Here is a 25,944-nt window from a genome sequence, read left to right on the forward strand (position 1 = left end):
TACCCCATCAGCTCTACTGGTTATAAGGCTTTGGGCTTGGACTAGAATTAGACCATCAATCCTGGATCTTCAGTTTGCCAAATGCTGATCATGGGATTTCTCAGCCTCTATGACTGTATGAGTCAATGCTTTATAATATGTATGTATGTATGTATGTATGTATGTCTCTGTCTCTCATCTAAATACCAATCATCTACCATCTACCTTTATGTCATCTATCATTTAACTATCCATCTCTTTTTTCTATTTATTTACCCCACTCTCCCTGTTAATCTGGACCTACCACAAGTATTTTTGAAGACCAGTGGATTATCCACAATTTACAAACACTAGCCTACTCTATCCTAGCACTTTGCTTGTTGTTGGGGAGATACTGATGGATAAGACAACATATACCCTTGACGTGTTAATAACTTGACAAAGGATTAGTTACTCTACAAGAGTTCTGGATTGAGAAGCAACAGGCCATCACTCCCAGGGGATAAGGACCTTCAATTCATACATCTTTACACTTCTAACTTAAGTCTGAATTATAAATAAACAAGTAGCTAATAGTAGGTCATGCTTATAACTGTTTAGACATCATGTTTCATATTTTAATAGATTGAAAACCTCCCTTTAATTTAATTTAATTGCATTTATCTGTACTTCACAACTGAGTGGACTTTAGAGCACTGTTTCAGCATGACCTCAGGACACTGCTGGACACACAGTCTGACTCTTCTGATGGAGAGAGAAGGTCCCCAGTACTCCCTTGTATAATATCTACAGAGTAAAGATCAGAGATGGCGCCAAGGAGGTGAATGGGCATTGTCTGTACTTAGGTAAGGAAAAAAGAGAGAAAACTTTTGCTTCTCTCTCCCTTTATTTATTTCTCTTTCCTTTAACTAGAAAGGACTCAGGGACATGCCTTGTTTGATAGCAGGAGAGATGAGGGTCCCTTGCTGAACCTGCAGCTGGGAATCAAAAAGTGCACATTCCCTGCAACATTTTGTAAACTGCCCCTTGGCAGCTAAGAGCAGTAGTTCTTGAAAGGTGGCTTAACAGAGCAACCACAGTTAGGTGAGGGAACACTCCACTCCAAAAGCTTGCAAAAGCTAAATTATGTTCTGAGAAACTTTTATAACTGCAATAAATGTTGCTTTTGAAATCTGTTATGGTGGTTGGATATAGAGAAATCAAAATCATAAAACTTCACCCTGAATGCACTTTTTGGGGAAATAGAATTTCCTTTCTAAGTATGGCCTTTTTGTATGCCAAAGAGAGGAAGAGCTTTTACTCTCACTGTCCATGGGCTTAGGGGCACCTGGGTGGCTAAGTCGGTTAAGAGTCCTACTCTTGGTTTTAGCTCAAGTCATGGTCTCACGGTTCGTGGGTTAGAGCCCCACATCGGGCTCTGCACTTACAGTGCGGAGCCTGCTTAAGATTCTCTCTCTTTCCCTCTCTCTCTGATCCTTCCGCTCTCTTTCTGTCTCAGAATAAATAAATAAGCTTTAAAAAATAAATAATAACAAAAAAAGGAAGTGGTCTGAGCCTATCAGTACCTTTAGTGATTTGCCCAAGGTCACATAACACATAAGCATAAACAGTTTGAACTTAGGTCCTTGATCTCAGATTAGTGATCCTTTGATGACTTTTTGTCATAAAACACAAGGAAATCACCTTGTATTGATAAATAAATTTGTCTCAATTAAGAAACACATTTATTTTTAAGGTGTTTTCTTATACATATTTTACAGACTTCTCATTAGACGCATGAGAAAAATATGACCAAAAATGGTTAAACAGCTTGCCCAAATCAAACGTCTAAGGCATGGCAGAAATTATGTAAAATTTTTAGAGTCCATATTTTGGTACTTTTCAAAATATCATGAGCAACAGTATCTATTATCAGAGTTGGAATATTTAGTCCTACATAATTAATCCAACCAGAAGTTAGCAGTCTTGGTAAAAATGGGGTATCTGCAGGACACAATTTGTTAGGAATGATATCTTTAGGATCTTTTTTGGCAATCCATTTGCTGTCTTTGAAGAAACAAGTTTGAAAGAAAAATGTATTAAAATTCATTTAATTGTGCTAAAATCATTTGCTTGCATTATTTGCTTCTTACCGCAAAGATGCAATTAATAATTAAATTTTATTATGCAAACTTCACTTACCCATGCAAAATTCCAGCTGTCAAGTGGATACTTCCCATCAAAATCTTGGCAGAGTCACTACTTGTGCAGCATCTGGTGTCTCATTTCCTCTACTTAGTCCACTAATACCACTTGCAGTGTTTTGAAAGGTAAGCTGTTAGCTGTTCATCTAAGTAATTGACACAGGTAAGGTTCAGATGAACCACTGCCTTTGCTTCCTTCATAAACCATTAGCCAGGGCAATTTTACTTCATTTCCCTGTTAACTTATTCTTCACGTTGCTGACTTCTTTAGCAAGTGGATTTAGTAGACACCGGTGAATAAGGGCTGGTGTTTATTTTACGAAACTCAAATTCAGCCTTCAATCTAATTCTGTAATGCTAATTGTGGTGTCTACACCTTTGGGAGAAAAAAAGGACTCACTCAAAAATAATATTCCCTATCTTTGTAGTCTGATCATGTTAATAATAAACACGCAATCAATGCGACCGATGATCTGTATGTGGAAGATAAACATCTCCAGATGTTTGCCTGCACTGATATGGCTTGCGTCTTCCAATCTATTTCAATATAATGATAAAATGTTTCTTTCTTGCGCCTAAATGTCCATCAACTGATGAATGGATAAAGAAATTGTGGTTTATATACACAACAGAATACTACGTGGCAATGAGAAAGAATGAAATATGGCCTTTTGTAGCAACGTGGATGGAACTGGAGAGTGTTATGCTAAGTGAAATAAGTCATACAGAGAAAGACAGATACCATATGTTTTCACTCTTATGTGGATCCTGAGAAACTTAACAGAAGACCATGGGGGAGGGGAAGGAAAAAAAAAAGAGAGGGAGGGAGCCAAACCATAAAAGACTCTTAAAAACTGAGAACAATCTCAGTTGATGGGGGTGGGAGAGAGGGGAGGGTGGGTGATGGGTATTGAGGAGGGCACCTGTTGGGATTAGCACTGGGTGTTGTATGGAAACCAATTTGACAATAAATTTCATATTAAAAAATGTTTCTTATGGTGTAAAATCGCCATATTTTATAGGGGTGTTACTTCGTGGAGAGTAATATATTTCATATACAGTATTCTCATACTTCAGGTTTGGACTGTCTGTGTGACGAACTTATCAAAATCCATGTGAAAATTACTAGCTCTGTAAAGTAAGTTAGCATCAGAACAGGGCTTCTGGTCAAAGAGAAATTCATAAAAGAAGCTAAAAGAACAATCATATCCATTCCATTACCTTTCAGGTCTCAACTTCTTCCTAATTAATGATGACAAGTGTGACAATTACCTGAGTCATGTTAAGAATGAATGGCTTCATTATTTCACACTGGAAGAAATGCCAATCAGGAAGATTCTGCCATTTATCCAAGGTCACACAGCAACTCAAACTCAAAGTTCTTAACCCCAAGAGCTCATGTACTTAAAATCATTGTTATTAAAATATAATGTGGATATTTAAACATAGAATGGCTAAATTACTGTGTGTATTTGTGTATGATTTTTGTTTATTTGAGGGTTTGTTTTTTTGTTTTTGTTTGTTTGGTGTGTGTGTGTATGATTTTACCTTTTGTTTGTTTTCTTTTTTTTAAACTTTTTTTTAATATTTATTTTATTTTTGAGACAGAGAGAGATAGGGCATGAATGGCGGAGGGGCAGAGAGAGATGGAGACACAGAATCTGAAGCAGGCTCCAGGCTTTGAGCTATCAGTGCTGAGCCTGAAGTGGGCCTCAAACCCATGAACAGTGAGATCATGATCTGAGCCAAAGTCAAACATGTAACCCACTGAGCCACCCAGGCGCCCCAAGTTTTGTCTGTTTTTAAATGCAAAATCCCAGTAATGTTTCTTAAAAAGACTTTTGTTTCATTATTTCTTTACATTTGGTTATGTTGGATTAAGTTTTAGAAAAGGTCTTAGATTCTTAGAACCTGGGCTTGAAAAGAAACCAAATATTCTATTATTTTTATCACCACCCATTTGAACTCTAAAGTACTGATGTTATCCTCATATTCAGTTTTGTTGTATAGTTTTTTTCTCAATACTGTTTATCTTGAGTATTCCCATGTTTCCCTAACTTCTCCTTCTCTGTCTCCCGGGTCACTCCTTGCTTTGCCTGTATGCAATAAATATTTTCCTATAATACTCTCCTTGGAAAGTTTTTTTTTTCTTTCACTCCCCATTTTCTTGGTGATTTTAACTATTCCTATTACTTCATAGATATCCTATGTGCTTATTATTTCAAAACGTATATTTGTCTCCATCATTTATTTCCACACCCATCTTCTTTTTATATGGATTTCTTGACAGCATCTCAAAACATCTTCCTAGAAATTTTATCTACATCATGCTCCTATCATGTGCCCCATCTCAATTGATGTTATAAGTAGCATTTCAATAATTTATGTGAAAAAAGATGGAGACATCTTGGTTTCTCTGTCTCAGGTGCTTGTCTTTGAAAACTGTGTTCCTTTTTGGTCTACAGATGATGTTCTACCTGTTTATGTATATCCAATAAGCTCACCATCTTGCTGTCTCTTGTTAATGTGTTTAGTTTCCTCCCCTTTTAATCCTTTAAAAATTATCCTTGATTTGATCCCACTGTTTGATCTTTAATCAATTGCTTCTCAACCTAAGCTTCTGTGTACAGCTATAAAGATGGTAAGACTCACCAATGGAAGACTCTACATCTTGGGTTGCCTGGAAATTCTATGAATCAAGGAGAGGCTTCTCACATTTCTGATTTTTCAACCTTTACCATGTAGCTCAACTTCTTTGATCCCTCACATCTCAGTAGATGACTCTCAATTTCTGCTCTTGAGACACTAGAGATCTTCAGGTGGAAGTTACCTGATCTTGTGACCATACCACTACAAACTTAATGTATACACCTACTCAACCCTGACTTCTCTCATTCAACATCTTCCTTTGCCCCTCAAATACTCATATACTCAGGATTCAAACACACAGTGTAACTCACCAACATTGCTAGCACATATTTTTAACTAGATTATTTTATGTCAGGTTTGTCTTTTTTCCAAAAAGTCTCTGAATTATTTTGGTGAATTAGCATTGAGAAACAGATGATCTAACTAAACTAAATTCTGTTAGTTAATTGTTAATTAACAAACTAACCTCTATGATTCTATCATATTGACTGTTGGACACATTTTTAAAGCATGTTAAAGGAATTTAAAAAAAAAACTGAACACTGTTGGGGCGCCCAGGTGGCTCAGTTGGTTAAACGTCCAACTCTTGCTTTCAGCTCAGTTCATCATCCCAGGGTCATGGGATCCTCGCATTGGGTTCTGTACTGACGGTGCAGAGCCTGCTTGGGATTCTCTCTCCATCTTTTTCTGTCCCTTCCCCACCGACTCTCTCTCTCTCAAAAAATTAATAAATAAACTTTAAAAAATTGAACATTGTTGAATATTGTAGGCAAAGAGAGAAGTGCCTATCAGAGCAAGTCTTGCCTGTCACAGTCCACTCTCCTTTTGAGGTACTTCTGTTACAAGTGGGATTTAGTTTTCATTGATATTTTACTTCTGCTGAGTGGAAGTTTGCACAGTGGTGGTACACCTTCTTCATCTCATTAAGGAAACAATATTTTAAAATATTTAGAAAAATATCTTCATGGCCAGATTTTATTAACTAAGTTGAAAATAGTATGAAGGATGAGGTTTATCACTTTACAAAGGACATAATTATTATAATATATTTTAACAAAATTGTGTTACACAAGCTTACATAGTCTATCCTTTCTTCATCCTCTAGGGTAAAATAATCACAGAGATAAACTTAACAAATGTATCATTACTTCTTCAAACTTAATCCCATGTTATTACCAGAAAAATCATGCTAAGAATGCAAATGTGATTAAGAACCTATTTATGTCCTCTATAAACCTCAGAACAAATTCAAACTTGGGAAAGAAAAGAGAGAGAAGAATGGACAAAGAAAGAATTGTGGAGTTGAAAGCTATGAATCTGTGGTTGCAGCTGCCTCAAATATTTTTAAGAAGTTGGGTAAAGCTGAAATGTAGAATCTGGAAATATTTGAGCTGCAAATGTATGACTTTAAATAAATGTCTATTGTAATTATAGAAAAAGATTGTTCAATATGACTTACCAACTCCTTCAAACTCAATTTATGGTTAATTGTCTACTCCAACTCTTGAAATGGCAAATGCGTTATGGCTCAGAAATATCCTTTGCACTTGTATGCCTTCCGGTCTACACATTTTTAGCTTCTCTTGCAATGAAGAGAAATCAAGTTTTTTCTTCAATAGTTAGCTCAGATGTTTTTAGGTGAGTGAATGAATGAATAATACATTTTTTTTTATTTTTAGCTATTCCTCACATTCTCTGCCTCTACCCTCTCTCTACCATATCACCTTTGCCATGAGCACTTTTTATAAATCGCATAAATTAATACCTTGCCAACTCCTTCCCTTCCCCCAAACTCTTGCCTTTTCATCCCTCATTCTACTACCAAAAGACTGATTTCTTAACCTAGACAGATTACTCTCTCTTTGAAAAGTATACACCAGATTGCCATTCCTTAAAGAACTTAGTACAAAATTCTTGGCACTCCAACCATAACTTCCACAATATAATTTCAAACCGTCTTGCCTGTCTCAGAGTATGTATTCCTATGCCACCGAAATATTCCTTGATTAACTCAAATCCCAAGAATTCCAAACTACTCATTCTTTTCTTATCTTTTTTAAATCGCTATTGTTGGTTCATGTTAAAATTATAGCATTGTTCAAATGCCACTCGTTCTCCAAGTTGCATCTTAAATGTTACCTGCTTTCCCAAATGGCAAAGATTCTATGATCCTTTGGAGAAGTAAAGGTAATTTCCTTTTTATATACAAAAATTTGCATTTTATTATAAATATTTGTTTACATATCTGTCTTTCTACTTATGAAGGATCTGGAGAAAGAGACAGAAAGACAGAGGGACAGAGAGATAGAGATTAAGACGATAGGAATGAAATAATAAAGCTCATAGGAAGCTTCATAGACCAAAGTTATCGAATTTTATTATTTTAGAAAAATGCTTTTATACACTTCAATTCAAATCTCACAATTCTGCTTTTTTTTCTTCATATAAAATCAAGATGTAAGAATCTACAAAATGTTTCAAAAGCCTTTTTTTTTCTGAGAAACTTTTTACTTAAAGTATGTTTCCAAACTGTATTTCCCCTGCAGATTTGTGACACCCAACGTTTGGATGTTTTTCCTCAAACAACCAATTCTCCGTCTCCAGGAACAATGCCAATAGACGTTGTACAGCTCACTTCAATTTTGATGGTTCCAGTCTTGGGTTAGCATAGACCCCACAAGTTAAGGGCTCAGTCCCACAAGGCTGTCCCCCTACTCCAGGCACCAATCACAAGTCTCAGCCACCTGCACCTCAGGAGGTCCTCACACCCCATCAAGAATTTACTAGAACAGCTCACAGAAGTCAGAGGAACACTTTACTACCATTTACCAGTTTATTGTAAAGGATGCAGCTCAGGAACAGATGGAAGAGAGGCACAGGGCAATTGTGCGGGTGCCTGGAGCAGAGCTTCCCTGTCCTCTCCAGGCACACCATCCTCCCAGCACCTTGTATTCACCAACCTGGAAGCTTTGCACCAATTTGGAAGCCCGTAAACCCTGTTGTTTAGGGGTTTTTATAGAGGTCTCATTACATAGGTATAATTGGTTAAATCACTGATCACTGGTCACTGGTTCAATCTTCAGCCCCTCACTCCTCCCCAGAGGTTGGGGATGGAGCTCTAAGTTCCAACCCTCCAATCACATGGTTGTTTTCCTTTGGCACAAGTCCCCATTCTGATGCTGTCTAGGGGTCCAGCAACAGTCACGTTATGTGCATAAACTCAGGTATGGTTGAAAGGACCTTATTATGAGTAAGGAAAGCCATTATCACTCTTATCACCCAGAAAATTCAGGGATCTGCCAGGAACCAGGGACAAAAACTCAATATATATCTCATTATCACAATTACTTTAAGCAATTATGAATTAAACATTTAACTACCTGTGCCTATTTCAACGAATCTTTTGTCATCCAAATCAATTTCTAAAATCTTAAGCTTTTGAAGTGGGTCAGCTATTGTGAGAATCCAGTCCTGGCTCTAAATAGAAGTTGTTAAGGGCTCCTGTGCATGATCATTCGGCCCCCTTCCACAGACTGAAAGCAACACACAACACAGAAAAGGAGGAAAAGCAAGGGAGAAGATCCCTTTGGCTTCCCTTATGCACTTATACCTGCTGACAGATCAGAAGGCATACAGAGAAGTCTTGTTTTTAGTAAGCCCAGGAGTCTTTCTCCTTTTCATTTTTCTCCTTGTGAAAATGAGTCCCTTCTGCGTGTGTTTTACACTGTAGAAGTACCCTACTTCAGAAAACAACACAGCTCTTTGTTATGCAAAAATACTGATGGACTCTTGTGTCTACAAGCTTTTGCCTGCTTCTCACAAACTGGCAGAAATAAAGAAGGGAAGATTCCTTTAAAGTCCTGCAGGAATCCAAATGAACACATTCATGGATAATTTGAATTAACACCTCCTAAAGTTTTTTCCAAAATAAAGCCTTTTCAAATTTAACTCCCTGTGAGCACACACAGTTCTTATTTCACTGAAATAGTCATATACATAAAGGATGCCTAAATGGGAAGGTTATACTTTTTTTTCTAAATGACTGTTTTCTCCATAAAAACTAACATTTTCAGAATCTATCCCCCCCACCCCCCGCACTCCCAAATAAGTGGTAAGGAGCCCATGATTTTCAGAGGAAGCGTTGTATTGAGCACAGCACCACTTAGAGGTTAGTCCATACCTCTAGGGAGCTGTGTGACTCAGTTCATCACTCAGTCTGAAGTTCAGTTCTCTCATCTGGAAACACAGAATGAGCTGGTGACTTCTAGTGCTTTCCAACCCTAAATGCTATAATCCCATTGTCATAGTATCCTAGGGAATATTCAAATTATAGGTATATACACTTAATGATAAGGTTGAGCAGGTACCTGAGGTCAGCAGACCAACAGTGTTCTGCATCCACAGGAAGAGATATATCACTACCCACCAGCAATGAAGCTCTGAAGCAGGGCTGCCATTTTGGTGAGTCAGATCCTGCCTTGGGAGTAGTGGTGAAGAACACACTGGGTCAGAAATCTTGGCACATAGTCTAGCTATGTGTTTGGGAGCAAAGGCGCATGCATATTTATCATCCACAGCTTAGAAATTATCCTTCCACAAAGGAAAAGCAAATGATAACATATTTTTGATGCAGATGAGGGCCTGACTTATAAGAAATGATGTGGAGGGAAGATACAGAGTTGGATCATCTTCAGTCTGACCACAATAATGCTGGAACAATTCAATTTTCAAAGGACAATTTTTGGTCATCTCTAGTCTGGAGTTTGAAACCTTGAAAAAAGTTTCAGACTTCCTCCTTAAGGAAGATTTAACAAATGTAATTAGCATGGCCATTTGAATTTTATGTAAATGTCCAAGAGCAGAGGAGGAATATAGCACACTTTAAAGAACTGAACAAATTGAATCTCATAAATAAATGAATGCTCCAAGATCCATTATTTCCTGCCTTCTTTTTTCTTTTTTCTTTTCTTTCTTTCTTCTTTCTTTCTTTCTTTTTTTTTTAAGAAAGAGAATCATTCTTGACATTAAAGAGATAGATCTTCCTCTGGCAAAAATCATTACGTTTTAGAGTAAATAAAATCTAAGTGTTTTCAATTAAAAGTCAAATAAGGAAGGAATAAAAGCTTGGCTTTTAAAATCCCACTTTTGCTGTTTGTTTCATTTTGTCAGCTATTATAATTGCTAAGGCAATTATAACGTCACCTCATCTTTCTACAGCATGTCAGGTTACCGTCCATATGTTATTAAACACTGACAATAAGACGAAGAAAGCAAACGAATGGCTCATTAAGTATCAGGGACTGTGTGTATGATCAATTGTTGAGTAATTCAAAAAAGTGTCTAAAAATCATGCACACAATTGGCATCAACCAATCAGCCCCCTCCATTTACAAGCTGTACCAGCTGCCTCACACATCTGCTTCTGTCTCTTCTTCATCAGATCCTGCTATAAATGTCTACCTCTGTCCATTTCAGCCTGTCCCTGTCTCTCTTGCCTCTTGTTCCTATATCATTCCATCAGGCCCCTTTCAGTGCCAATGTTTTCAGTGTCTGAAGTGCAATCTTTCATAATTTTCTGTCACTTAGAAGGTGGTGTTGCATGAGTACTATCCACACGTGTCATTCTGCTGATGGTTTAAATATCAAATAACATCCAGGGGGCACCAGAATGGGGCTGCTGGGAAGTGCATGCAGGGCATGTATTGTGAAAGGACTTACTTGGCAGGGTGCCTGGGTGGCTCAGTTGGTTAAGTGTTTGACTTTGGCTCAGGTCATGATCTCCAGGTCTGTGAGTTCAAGCCCTGCATCGGGCTCTTTGCTGATGGCTTGGAGCCTGCTTCAGATTCTGTGGTCCTTCTCTCTCTGTCCTTCCCTGAACTGTGCTCTGTCTCTCAAAAATAAATAAAGGTAAAAAAAATTTTTTTTAAAAAGGACTTAGTTGGTGAAGACTTCCTCTAATTGCAAACCAGCTTAGTGTGCCATTCAAGTAAGAATAACATGATGTCTTTGAAAAGGAAGGCAGATTTAATGCCCTGTAATTCTCTCTCCTTTCTGAAGAAGGTAAATCCCTTAGATTCATTTGAATCCAAAAGAAGCCATTATGAGGGGGCAGCAGCCTTCCAATAAAGGCTCTTAAATTTAGACCTCCACATTTGAGCTGCTAGATCTTGCTCTATCAAACAATTAAGTTTTAATCAAAAGAACTGGTGACTTTACAGCAACTTCCAGCTTTGCATCACCAGCCAAGGAAATCACCGTATTTATCCTTTCTACTTTTCTTTATTTGTAAATTATTTTACTAAATGGATGCTTGGTATAGGAAGTGGCTGTCATGGACACACTAAGTAATTTATTCCTCTAAGTGGCATTTGTATAAATTTCTACCTAAGAGATCAGTCACTAAAATGGGGGGGGGTGGAGGAAAGGAAAGTGAATTGTTCTTTACAGGTAGGTAAGTTTTCTGGAGTGTAAACCAGAGACACCTACATGACTCCAATCTCAACATCAGAACCAAATTATTCTCATAAATAGGCAGTGAAACCAACATTCATTGCAAGACTAGGACTCTGTTATTAGTTACTATAAATTGACAGAAGGAACCCCAAGAAACAACCATAATTTCTATGGTTTCAGGGAATGTGGGTTGTCATGGAAACCCCACACCTCATTTGTGACATCCTATTACCACTTGCAGTAGGTCAGGAACAAAAAGCAGCAGCTCTATCATCAGTAATGTATCTATTCATTTATTTAATTTTGTAGAGCATGATCATTTTTGCTTTCATATGTGTTTATCAAAAATTTTATTTCCATGGTCTTTGAGATGATTAGAATATTTGGTCATTCGGTTGTAAGCTAAGTTTTGACCCACATAAAAGCTTAATTCTATAAATTTAATGAGTTTATTAAACAACAGAACTCTTCTATTATAAGAGAACTACCATGCAAATCAGAAAAAAAAAATGAAGCTCTGGAAGTAATCCTAACTGAGGCAACTCTGCAAAACCCCTAGCATTCTGGTTGGTATATGCAATAATATGTTACATATGTAATTTGACACATGTAAATAAATATATATTTAAAAATGAGCATAGGTGAACAAACATCATATTTTCTTTTTATTTAGCTCTTCAACATGAACACGAGTTTCCTTAATTTCAAAGATTATTGGATAGTCCAAGGAAAATGAGATCTAAGAAGTTAGAAGACAGAGATATTAAGACATCTTGACGACTGAGTAACCATGCTGGAAGCCTGTATTCAGGAAATGATGAGCCCTTGCAAGCAGATACATATGAAAGGTGCTTTTAAAAATTCCAATCAAGGATAAGATTCTTATGACCCAGGTTGTTGGAGGTCATCCAGACGATAGGACTACTGGGTGACCAATGAGCTAGACCTAGGCTATCAGAGGCTCCTCACCCCTCTCCTGTCCTTAGAATGGGCACTTTGTTTGCCTTTCTTTCACTAGAAGCTGCCCAAGTGCCCAGGATGGTATATGAGTCTGAACCCGGGTAAAGCATTTTTGTAAACTTCTACAGTTTGGCAGACAGATGCAAAAGTAAAATAGCTTTGTGGCTGCCCAAGACAAGCCGTCTATGTAGATTCCCTCTGCTTGCTAAACCTGCCACCTACCAATTTGGAATGGTCTCTCTCCAGAGTCTCTCCAGGCCATGGATGTACAGTGGCCGGTTTCAGATTACAACTCAAAGCTCCAGAGGTTGCAAACTGACATAGATTAATAGAGCTGATACTACAAACTGGTACAGGACATACTATCTCCAGTCATAGCCCAGCATTTTGGTAGGGACCATACAGGGAAAAAAAACCCTGCATATCCCCAGGTTCTGCTGTATCTAAATTTTATAGATTCTACTATGTACATGTAGGAGACTTAGGTGAAAGTGAGCAATTTTTTTTGGCCTCATGCCAGAAAATGGGGTGACGACATCCAGAACAGAGAGTTTTCCTTTTCTGAATCAGCTATGGTAGAGTTTCTACTAAAGGCTCCCTAATGTATTATGTATTTCTGCCAGTCACACTGTTCTTGGCTAAGTAGTATACAATTGTAGTTCTATGACTGTTTAGAAATTCTGTAATCTATAAAATACCCTAAAATAAATATCTTTCTTTTAAACAATCTATACATCTTTTTTTTTGCTTTTACACCTAAGAACCTTTTAAGTATAATTGCCCTACAAAATGTATTGTTTACCAGTGCTTAGAATGTTTGTTTTTTGGTTATTTTTTGGGTAAAAAATGAGTTTAATACTCAACTTTATACAAGAGGTTAATGAGGAGTTCTCAGATTACAGTGATCATGTCCTTATGTATTAAAAATTAAAAAAAAACTAAATTAAAAGCAGTGTTAGGTTAGACATGTTAAATCTCCTCTTTTAGAGATCCCTAAAAGGAATAGATTCTTATATTTCAAAGATATTACATGAGCTTTCAGAACCCAGAGAATGCCTGTGATTTCCAGGCATCCACTGAACCTCTAAATTTACTTAGTGTAATAAGTTAAATGGAAAGAATATCTGTCTTCTTGACAGGATGTTGTGTTAATATAATACAACAGACCTGAATTGTTGATGTGTAAAACAAAAAGTCAAAATTGCCATGATACAATCTCTGTTCTCAGTGCGATTGTAAGAACAGTTGTTTTCAATGAACAAAAAGAAATGATTTCAGTTAGCTGAGAAAATGTTTTGAATGTCCATTCTTCTTTATTTTGCAAAATTGTAGTTCAGCATTCTATTATGCCACTTGGTATACAAGACCCTCTACTGATGTGACAGTCCTACCTAGATTGAAAAAGGTAAACTATTGATTGCAATATGCCAACATTATTAAGGATCACTGACCTAAGTCAGTCATCCAAATCTGATGCACATTAGACTCTCATCAGATCTTGAGCTTATAAAGTATCGGGTCTCAGGTATACCCCTGATTTACTGAAACAGATTCCCTCGGGTACAGGCTAGGAATCTGTATATTTAATTCTTCCGGTCACTATAATACTGCCAGCTGGGAACTTTTCCAAGACCCAGTGTTTAATAAGCTTCTGGCATAGAAAATAAATCATTTGTTATTGGGGCCTAATGTAAGTTTGTTAAAACAACTTTATTTCTTTTTTCTGAGATTACTCAAGCAAGGGAAAGCTGTGCAAATCTTAGATCTGCACTTCAGGAAAATATCTAATGAGATGTCTCATGATGATCTTTGTGACGAAGATAGTTAAGTCAAGTTGAATGAAGCTTCATCTGTGAAATGGTTAGCATAGTTTAAGTTGCATTACAGTACAAACAGTGTCTAATTTGTTTTTCCTGTTACACGTCCATTGTTAGTTTGCTGGGGCTCTGGTTCACAACATTTTCACTAGGGCCTGAGGCTGAAAGAATGCCCATAATGTGGGAAATCTCTATGGATAGGTAATAGATAGCATAGATAATAGATATAGCATGGATAATAGATATAAGAAGATAAGAGATATAGCAAGTTTTATACTGGCCCAAAGGAGCATTGTCTTTCTGCTTTCAATGCTTCTGTTGCCAAATGTATAAAATTTTATTTTCCCCACACTAAACAATTCTGACACTAACTGCCTGGTGTTGGTGCAGACCACAGGTTAGGGGCTCAGTCTCATAAGACTGTCTTCCACTTCAGATACCAATTGGAAATTTAGGAAATCTGTGCTCCTGTCCAACAGGTTATAGATCAGGGGTTCCCACAACCCCTTCCTTGGATATGATGATTTGCTAGCATGACTCTCAGAACTCAAGGAAACAGTTTACTTATTATGACCAGTTAATTATAAGGAATATTAAAAGGGATACAAATGAACAGCCAGATGAAGATGTACACTGGCAAGGTCTGGAAGGATCCCAAGTGCAGAAACTTTTTGTCTTCAAGAGTTTGAAGAGCGCTACCCACCCAGCATGTGAATGTATTCACCAACCTAGAAGCTCTCAGAACTCTGAATCTTGTCATTTAAGATTTTTATGGAGGTTCCATTCCATAGATAAGGTTGATTAAGCCCTAGGCCATTGGTGATTAATTCAGTGTCCAGCCTGTCTTCCCTAATCCAAGGTCAAGGGATGGGGCTGAAAGTTCTAAAAGTCTAATCACATGATTGATTCTTCTGACAACCTGCTCCCATTCTGAAACTATGGAGGGTTCTACCAAGAGTCCCCTCATAACTCAATTCAGGTATGGTTGAAAGGGACTTAGGATGAAAAATATTATAAATATTGTGGTCATAATATTCCTATGACCTCTACACTCAGGAACTTATAAAGATTTTTAGAAGCTTTGTCCTAAAAACTAGGGTCAGATACCAAATTATACACACACACACACACACACACACACACACACACACACACTTATGCCATTTGACCTTCATCTCATTGAATAAAACAACTACTATGGTCATGCTTAACTTTGGGGAACTCAAGGAAAGTAATTCTAAGCCTATAAGGAGGTACACTGAAATATGAGAACTTTTTATATTAAATAGTTGGACCATGTCTACATTTCAGTATTTTTCATTGAGGTAAATGGTTATTATACTTTTTTTTTATTAGTAGCAGTATCCAGTCAAGATAGTGAATCTTGTTTAATTCTAGTTGATCTGGTACACAGGATTAAAGGTGGTAGTAGAAAAGAGTGAATAAAATATCAATTTTGAAAAAAAGAAAAAGAAGAAAGTATTTTGGAGGATTAGACTGAAGGACAAATGTTCATCCATTCTTCTAGATCAGTATTTACCATATGGACTGCACATTAAAATTGTCTGGGGAGTTTTAAAAAATCAGACGTCCTGATCATATCACAAATCAATTAAATCAGAATTTCTTGGAGTGGGACCAGACATAATCATTTTTATTTAAACTCCTTGGGTAATTAGAATGTGCGGCCAAGGTTAAGAACTACTGTTTTAGATCAGTGGTTCTTAAACCTGTGTACATATGGGAATCATCTAGACTGTTGTGGAGGATTGTAAACCATAGATGGCCAGCAGCCTCCATTCTAGCTTCTGTATGTAGTAAAGTTGCACAAAAATAAGTTTCAGTTGAATATCAGAAGCATCTTTAAATAGAGAGTGGTTCAGAGATAAAAGGAGGTCTTTTAGTAGTAATTAAGGACAGACTTAGTGACCCACTGGTAGGGGCACTGCAGAAACATGTTTCAAGCAGGCCTAAGTACTAGCCCTGCTTTCTCTGGGACACTGGTCTGTCCATCCCATCTGCCAGTACTCTCTCACAAACAAGCATTAGTTGTTGTCCATACCTGGTGAGAAAGCCTGAGTCTCCAAAAGAGTAGGGGGAGGCCAGGAGTACAAAGACACACAGACAATCCTGTCTTCCATTAACAGCATCCTTACTTCCATCAGAGGTGTCTTCAGGAGGTGGGTACACCCATGGGGATATGCCACTAAACATTCTGCTCCCTGTAGCTGGTGTGTGCATTTTCGTATCTTTAATTCTTTTTTTTCTTTTAGAGAAAGAGAGTGTGTAAGAGGAGAGAGAGACTGTGGGTCTTGGTCCCTCTATCCTGGGATCATGACCTGAGCTGAAATCAAGAGTTGGACTCTCAACCAACCAAGCCACCCAGGAGCCCCAAGTATCTTTAATGATACTATGGAAACTGTTTTAAAAGTTTTTTTACATAGGGGCATCTGGGTGGCTCAGTCGTTAAGCATCTGACTTCATCTCAGGTCATGATCTCATGGTTTGTGAGTTCGAGCTCCACGTTGGGCTCTGCAACTGATAGCTGAGAGCCTGGAGCCTGCTTCTGATTCTGTGTCTCCTTCTTTCTCTGCCCCTCCCCCATTCATGCTCTCTCTCTCTCTCTCTCTCTCTCTGTCTCAAAAATAAATATTTAAAAAAATTGAAAAATTGTTTTACATAGAAAATATGGAGTCTTTGTACCAATCCCTGCCATTTTTAGGACAAATATGTAGATGCAGTGGAGGGGAGCCAAGCTTCTGTCTCACTTGATCTTTGAATCTAATACTAATGTTAATTAAACATTATTTTTAAAATTTGATTTCATTAGCATTAATTACATATGTATATTCTGCCCTTACATATAAAATAATGGGAGACTAACCACATGGGCTCAATTCTAGCCTCCATCATTAATTACATTTATTATCACAGTCATTTAACCTCTCTGAGCATTGGCCTCCTTATTTGTAAAGTAACATCTAACAAATATAAACACCACACCAATTTTCATGACCTAGGTTCAGTGGGTAGTAGTTATTTTCATTTCTTGCATATTTAAATTAAAAACAACTCTATGTGAGCCACTTACTAAATTATATGTTTTATTCCGGATGGTTAATTTCATGAGGACTTTATATATTCACCTTTGTATTATTTGTGTGGTGTACAAATAGTTTTGAAACATTAATCTACATTCCCCACTCCACCCCTTGTTTTTTCTTTAGTGATTATCCTTAACCCTACTCAATTGACTTGGTATTCTTCATTCATTCATTACAGAAAAAGGATGATGAAACATTTCATGCCAAATTGTTAGGTTGTCAAGTTCAAAAGTAAAGAAAAAAATTAAATGGATTGATAATGAACCAGAGCAAATTTTTCCTACTACATATGATATCCTGGATGAGGTAATGAGCAAATCACAGGAAAAGCCAGTAGGATTTGGCTATTCATGGGCTACTGAGAAGGGGTACTGTATACTCCCCTCCACCCTGGTCAGATTCCCCATACTATTTTCAGACAGGTCTGAAAACACTGCTACATCCCTGCAGAGTCTAGAAATTGTCGACTCCACTAGAGAATTCATATAATGTCTCATGCATCTAGAATGGTACTGATTATGTAGCAGTCTTGGAAAGTTGAGAAGAGTCACTCAGGTCTTTAACTGGTCTACAGTTCTGATGAGAAATCCTAATGGAGAAAGGTTAGTCTAGGTAAACCTGCAGAGACAGCCTCTAAGCATTTCCTGTGGCTCCAAAGTGGCACAAAAGCACCAGAATAATCCCATGGGGCCAAGAAGGGCAAAAAACGTTGCTGGAAGAAATCCCAGACCTGAAGAGGCTTGACATTGGAATGAGGAAGGATTCATGAATGGTATCCATGAACCAACAACTAAAGCTTGATAGGAACACTGTGCACCTCAGGAGACACCGTAGTGAATGGCATCTACACACCTCCCTTGGTGCCCAAGCCCCACCCTTCTGCAAAAGGCTTCCCCGCCTCTTAAAGTCTGAGGGGATAAAAGAAAATCCTTTATATATTGTGGGCAAGCCCACAGAGGGAGGGCGGGATAAAGGTGGTCAAAATAGAAATTAAAGTTTAGGCAAAAAGGTTACTTTTCTCTGAGTTTATCAAATGTTTTTTTTTTTTTAACTATTACACCAAGTTTTGTGTTACTCATAATTTAAGTGGGTGTTTATTATCACAGTGAATTGAATTGATTAACGTGAAGGTATAAAGCTACCTTAGAACCAGCTTTCTCAAATAGTTGTTTTCCCATAAGAAAACACAGTCCAGAAACCTTTATTTCATCTTAAACATGATAAAATTCTAGAAATATTTTACCTGTAAGGAAATTAACATATGGGTACACAATGTTGGTCAAGGTTGAGAATATGATATTTGTATCATGAAGTTTATTTCATCATATTAAATTAAAGGCAATTTTATAAAATGTGAGATTTTCTTTCAGCTCTTTATTTTTTACAGTGAAGATGTAAAATATAGAGAACTAAAAAGAGTTTTAATATTAGAGAAGTTATATTTTTGAATTTGGAAATAACTCTGACAATCAATTCCATTAGGACTTTTTAGCTCTCTTCCATAGGAATATAAAAATGAAATAAAAGAGTTTTATTAGTAATTATAAGGATATTAAACACCATTTGCTATAAATCAAAGCACATTAATGACTAATGTTCGGCAATATCTTCCTTCATGTCATATTTGGAGCAGAACTGATTTAAGTGAAGGTAAAAGTATGAAGTATGTGCAATAATCACTGAACTTATTAGAAAAATAATTCAGCAGTTGGGGAATTTAGAGCATTATTTCAGATTCTTGCCAGTCTCTCCTCCAGTGAGTAGAAGCATTGAATCATTAGTACGTTTCTCCATAAAACTGATTAATGTTGATGGACAGAACTAATTTTATGGTTTCCAATTCTGTGACATCTCAAATAAGCTGTTTCCATTAGGAATCCTGATAGCTCGAAGAGTCAGCTTGTTGTATTTTCTTTTCTTCCAACAATTAAGTTCAGAATTCTCAAACTTCACCATCATTTATCACCAAATCACTTTTTTTCACTTACTATCCTCCTGTTTTACTACTTGTTCTTCCTGATTCACGAACAGTCCTAATTATTTTTTCAGTTCAAATCATCCTCTGCTGCCACCTAACAGTATTTTCTAAATTCATAAAAAATGTAATTCAGTAATTTTTTTACATTTGTGTATATTACATGTATACATTATGTGTATATTTATTTATATTAGTGTGTGAGTGTACACACACACACACACACACATATATATATATATATATATATATATATATATATATGTACACACTGGCCTCACACATCCTCATTTATTAACCAAGGGCATAAAACTGTCATAGAAGAATGAAGAGTAATACCCAGCTGGGGTAATCCCAGCATGTTCTAGAACTGACTAGGTATTCAATAATTCTTTAGGATTTGTATTGAAAGTTCAGAGGTTGTCCTGAGAAAAGAAGGAGAATCACATAATTATAGGGATTGAAGAATATTCAGATGGTAAAAAGAAACAAAATATTCTGCATAAGTTTTATCTTAAAAAATCTTTGAAATTATTAACTTTTAGTATTTCTTTAACTGTGAATGAACAAGAGCATTGTGTACATATTTAATTCATTTTTAAGTGTAAACAAATAGGGGTGCCAACAAATAGGTTGGTTCAGTCAGTGAAGCATCGGACTTCATCTCAGGTCACGATCTCACGATTTGTGGGTTTGAGCCCTGCATTGGGCTCTGGGCTGACAGCTCAGAGCCTGGAGCCTGCTTCGGATTCTGTGTCTCCCTTTCTCTCTGCCCCTTCCCTGCTCATGCTCTGTCTCTGTCTCTCTCTGTCAAAAATAAATAAACGTTAAAAAATTTTAAATGTAAACAAATAGCTTTTTTGAAGATAAAGTCAGTTCCTATTTTTATATGCATCAGAAATGCAATCACTGCTTGCTATCCCCACATGCAACATGTAACAGTGCATGAAATAGGACAGAGGTCCCAGGTAAAAGCTAAATCCATTATAATCATAGTGGCAAATGCATATATTAAGAAAATTGAAAGATCCCAAATTTAAAAAAAATCGAACTTTATACTTCAAGGAACTAGAAACAGAGGGAAAACTAGGCCCAAAGTTAGCAGAAGAAAGGAGATAATGAAGATCAGCATGAAAATAGATGAAAGAGAGATCTATGAAAACAATAGACAACAATTAACAAAACTAAGACCTGTTTTGTTTTGTTATCGAGTTTTTATTTATTTTTATTTTTTATTTTATTTATTTATTTTTTCAACGTTTACTTATTTTTGGGACAGAGACAGACAGAGCATGAACGGGGGAGGGGCAGAGAGAGAGGGAGACACAGAATCGGAAACAGGCTCCAGGCTCTGAGCCATCAGCCCAGATGCCTGACGCGGGGCTCGAACTCACGGACCTTGAGATCGTGACCTGGCTGAAGTCGGACGCTTAACCGACTGCGCCACCCAGGCGCCCCAGTAATGGAGTTTTTATATAAGTAAGGCCTGTGTTCTTAAGATAAACAAAATTAACAAATCTTTAACTAGATTAATGAGTAAAAGGAGAAGACTTAGGTAAAATCATAAATGAAAGAGGAAATATTACTACTGATAATACAGAAATAAATAGGATCATAAGAGATTACTATGAGTGATAACACCAACAGATTGGATAACCTAGAAGAAATGGATACATCCCTATAAACATTCAACCCATCAAGACTGAATCAGGAAGAAATAGAAAATCTGAAATACTAATAACAAGCAAGGGTATTGACTCAGCAATAAAAAAACCTTCCAACCTAGAAAATACCGAGATCAAATGACTTCACTAGTAAATTGTACCGAACATTTAAAGAATAAATTAATGTCAATCCTTCTCAAACTCTTCCAAAAAATTGAATAGGAGAGAACATTTCCAAACTTGTTTTATGAGGTTAGCAGCATTATCCTAATAACAAAGACAGATAAGGACACTACAAAATGAAAACTCCAGGACAACATCCCTGATGAATATACATGAAAAAAATTCTCAACAAATATTAACAAACTGAATACAGCAACACATTAAAGGATTATATGCCATGACCAAGTGGGATTTATCTTTGGGATGTAAAGATGGTTCAACATATACAAATCAGTAAATGAGATAGCAAATTAACAGAATGAAAGATAAAATTATAAAACCATTATGGTAGATGCAGAAGGAGCATTTGACAAAATACAATACCTTTTTATGGGTATACTCATGGGTATATTCATGTATCATTTGCATACTTCTGCATACTCACCAAATTGGGTATAGAAGGAACATGTTTCACCATAATAAAAGCCAATATAACAAACCCACAGTTAATATTACACTGAAAAGTGAAAATTTGAAAGCTTTTTCTCTAACATCAGACATAAGACAAGGATGTCCACTCTTGCCATTTTTATTCAACAGAGCACTGGAAGTCCTAGCTAAAGCTATTTGCTAAGATAAAGAAATAAGGGACATCCAAACTGGAAAGGAATAAGAAAAATTGTCATTATTTCAGATGATATGATCATATATATAAAAAATCCTAAAGACTCAACCAACGAACTATTGGAACAAATCAAAGAATTCAGTAAAGTTGCAAGAACTAAAATCAACATATAGAAATCAATTGTTTCTGTAAACCTTACAATGTAACATCTGAAAAAGAAATTAAAAAAAAATGTCATTTACGATAGCATAAAAAACAATAAAAAACCTAGGAATTAATTTAGCTAAGGAAGTGAAAGATCTATTCAATGAAAACTAAAGACCTTGATGAAAGAAATTGAAGAAGACACAAACAAATGGAAAGATATTCCATGTTCATGGATCAGAACAATTAATATAATTAAAATGTTCATGATACTCATATCCCTTATACCATTATAGATTCAGTGCAATTTCCATCAAATTTCTAATGGCAGTTTTTCACAGAAATAAGAAAATCAATCCTAATTATTGTATTTGTCTATTTCTTCTTTTGGCTCTGTAGCTTTACATTTTATTTATATTGAAACATGACATGCACACAGTTTTATGTCTTCATCTTAAATTTTCTAATTTATCATTATGAAATTATTCTTTTTAACTATTGTAATACTCTTGTTTTGACATCTACTTAATATACTACGTGACTCCTTTTATGCTTACTCTTTTTATGGTATAATTTTTCTATATCCTTACTCTAACCTAGTTCTGTCTTTAAATTTCAATTGCATTTTAAATAAATATATATTATTAACCCCTCTCCCCCGGAGCAATATCTACATTTTAATTGGAAGGCTTAATCTATTTATATTCAATATGAATACTTACATATTTGGGTTGGAAGCTACACTCTTCCATTTCTCTTCCATTTGCCCATTTTGCTTTCCCTCCTCTGATGTTTATTTTCTGTCTTTATTTCAATTAATCAGTTTTGTTAAATCATTGCATTTTATCTCCTCTTGGTTTCATAATTATGACACTTTTTATTAGATGTTTACTTATATGTAAATATATATATTTCTTATAAGTTTGGAAGAATTTGTCAGGTAAGGTATCTAGGCCTATAGCTTCATTGCAAGAATATTTTTAACAGTATCTTCATTTCTTAAATACACAGGAATAGTTTATTTACATACTATATACATACATATATTCATCTCATTGTAATTTTTGGTAAATTGTCTCAAGAACATTGCCTATTCAATTTGCTAAATTTAATCATGTAACATTATTCATAAGACTTTTAGTGATGTAGCCTTTTTAACTATTATTGATAAGCTGTATTTCACTTTTTTTCTCTCACTTTTGCCAGGAGTTGTTCACTTTTATTAATTTCGTCAAAAACCACCGCTTGGAATTTATAATTTGCCATATTTTAAGTTATTTTTGACTTCAGTAGTTGCAGGTTTCATTTTTATAATGTCTTTCTACTTACTTTAGGTTTAATTTGCTGCTCTTTTGTAACTTTTTGTGAATGACATTTAGATTGTGATTTGAAATAATTTTTCTATTCTAGCCTGTCTATTGAAAACTGTATGTTGCTGGTGGCATCACAATTCTGGACTTCAAGTTGCATTGCAAAGCTGTAGTGACCAAGCAGTATTCTACTGGCACAAAAATAGACACATAGATCAATAGAACAAAATAGAAAACCCAGAAATAAGCCCACAACTATATTGTCAATTAATCTTCAACAAAACAGGAAAGAATATCCAGTGGGAAAAAGACAGCCTCTTCAAGGAATGGTGTTAGAAAAACTGGACAGCAACATGCAAAAGAGTTAAACTGGATCACTTTCTTATGCCATACAAAAAATAAATTCAAAATGAATTACAGACCTCAATGTGAGACATGAAAGCAGTAAAATCTTAGATGAGAACACAGGCAGTAATTTCTTTGGCTTCAGCAAAGCACCTGCTTTCCAGATATGTCTCCTCACACAAGGGAAACAAAGGCAAAAATAAATTATTGGAACTTCATAAAAATAAAAAAGCTTTTGCACAGAGAAATAAAGAATCCACAAAGCTAAAAGGAACCAGGGGAATGAGAGGAGATATTTGCAAATGATATATCTGATAAAGGATGAGTATGCAAAAATATAAGGAACTTATAAAACTCAACACCCATAAAAATAAATAATCTAAGAAAGAGTAGAAGACACAGATAGACTTTTTTCCAAAGAAGCCATACAGATGGACAACAGACACATGGTGGCTCAGTCAGTTGGGCATCTGATTTCAGCTCAGATCATGATATCACGTTCGTGAGTTTGAGCCTTGCATTGGGCTCTGTGCTGACAGCTCAGAACCTGGAGCCTGCTTTTGACTCTGTGTCTCCCTCTCTCTCTGCCCCTACCCTGCTCATGCTCGCTGTCTCTCTCTCTCTCTCTCAAAAATAAATAAACATTAAAAAATTTTTAAAAAATAAAATAAAACAAGAAATGGCAAGTGTTGACAAGTATGTGGAGAAAGGGGAACTCTCTTGCACTATTGGTGGGAATACAAACTGGTGCATGGTGCAAACACTTTGGAAAACACTATGAAAGTTCCTCAAAAAGTTAAAAATAGAACTATCCTACAATCCAGCAATTGCATTAGTGGTATTTACCCAAAGAATACAAAAATACTAATTCAAAGGGATACATGCACCCTGATGTTTATAGCAGCATTATCTACAATAGCCAAATTATGGAAACAGCACAAGTGCCCAATAACTAATGAATGGATAAGGAAGATGTGGTATATACATGTATTTTCAATGGAGTATTATTCAGCCATAAAAAATAATGATATATGGTTGCAATGACACAGATGGAGCTAGAGGGTATAATGCTAAGTGAAATAACTCAGATAACCATTTGAATTCACTCATGTGAAATTTAAGAAACAAGACAAATAAGCAAAGGGGAAAAAAAGAAAGAGAGAGGCAAACCAAGAAACAACTCTTAACTATAGAGAACAAACGAATGGTTACCAGAGGGGAGGTGGGTGGGGGGGTGGGTGAAGTAGGTGATGGGGATTAAGGATGTACTTGTCATGATGAGCACAGGGTGCTGTACATAAGTGTGGAATCACTATATCGTGCACCTGAAACTAATATTACGCTGTATTAACTAACTAGAATTTGAATAAAAACTTTAAAAAAGAAATTAAAACAACTGGGGCTCCTGGGTGGCTCAGTCGGTAAGTGTCCGACCTCAGCTCAAGTCATGATTTCACGGTTGGTGAGTTTAAGCCCCACATTGGGCTCTGTGCTGACAGCTCGGAGCCTGGAGCTGCTTCAGATTCTGTGTCTCCCTCTCTCTCTGCCCCTTCCCAGCTCACACTATGTCTCCCTCTCTCAAAAATAAATAAACATTAAAAATTAAAAAAAAAAGGAAATTAAAACAAGTAACAAAAAAAACCTATATGCTATATTGTAACCACAGTTTTCAATGGATTCATATATATTTTGATTGATATTAGCATAGCTACCCCAGTTTATTCTGGTTAATGTTTAGTAAACCATCTTATTCTTTATTTTGACATTTTTGTGGCACGTTTCTTTTAAAAAGTTTGTCTTTATAAGAAGTATACAGAAGAATTTTATTTATTTCCTTAATTTTTTTATCCAGTCTGATAATGCTAATCCTTTAATGAAGTATTTGATCAAAATACATTTAATGCATTTACTGATTGATTTAGTTTCTATTTAACTTTTTATCATTTATTTTCTATTTAACTCATCCATTATATTCCTTTTTATATTTGTTTTTTAGTGGGAGGAATTAGAAATTTTACTGTGATGTATTTTGAGGTGGATTTTTGAGATTTGGAGAGCTTTTTGCTTATATTGGCCAATATTTTTTATTAACTTTGGAAGTTGGATATTGAAGAACAAACTGTAAAATTCACACTGTGTGGAAGCCATAAGGAATTACTAGGCAAGCTATATAGGAAAATGATTGGTAAAATGACAGGAAAATGATAAGGAGAAAAATTATTCAAGTGAAACAGATGAGAAATTACACAGTTGACAGAATAAGACAAAGGCATTAAAACATTAAGGTTAGTGTCATTAAAATTATATTCCATATATTTAAGGACCTAGGGAAAACATTGGACAAGTTAGTAGAGCCGTGGAATAATGGAATATATGAATATCTATCACATATTTGATATTTACATATTAATATTTACATACATATGAAAAACCCCTTTGGATGAGAGTAATGGCAGAGTAGCCATTGCAGAAGAAATGTTCAGCTTCAAGAAATAGCAAAAGAAACTATATTGAATTAAAAAAAAAAGAAAAACTAGAAAAATGAACAGAGTAATAGTGATTTGTAGGGCTGTA

Source organism: Acinonyx jubatus, chromosome C1, assembly GCF_027475565.1.
Source record: "Acinonyx jubatus isolate Ajub_Pintada_27869175 chromosome C1, VMU_Ajub_asm_v1.0, whole genome shotgun sequence".
Lineage (NCBI taxonomy): Eukaryota > Metazoa > Chordata > Mammalia > Carnivora > Felidae > Acinonyx > Acinonyx jubatus.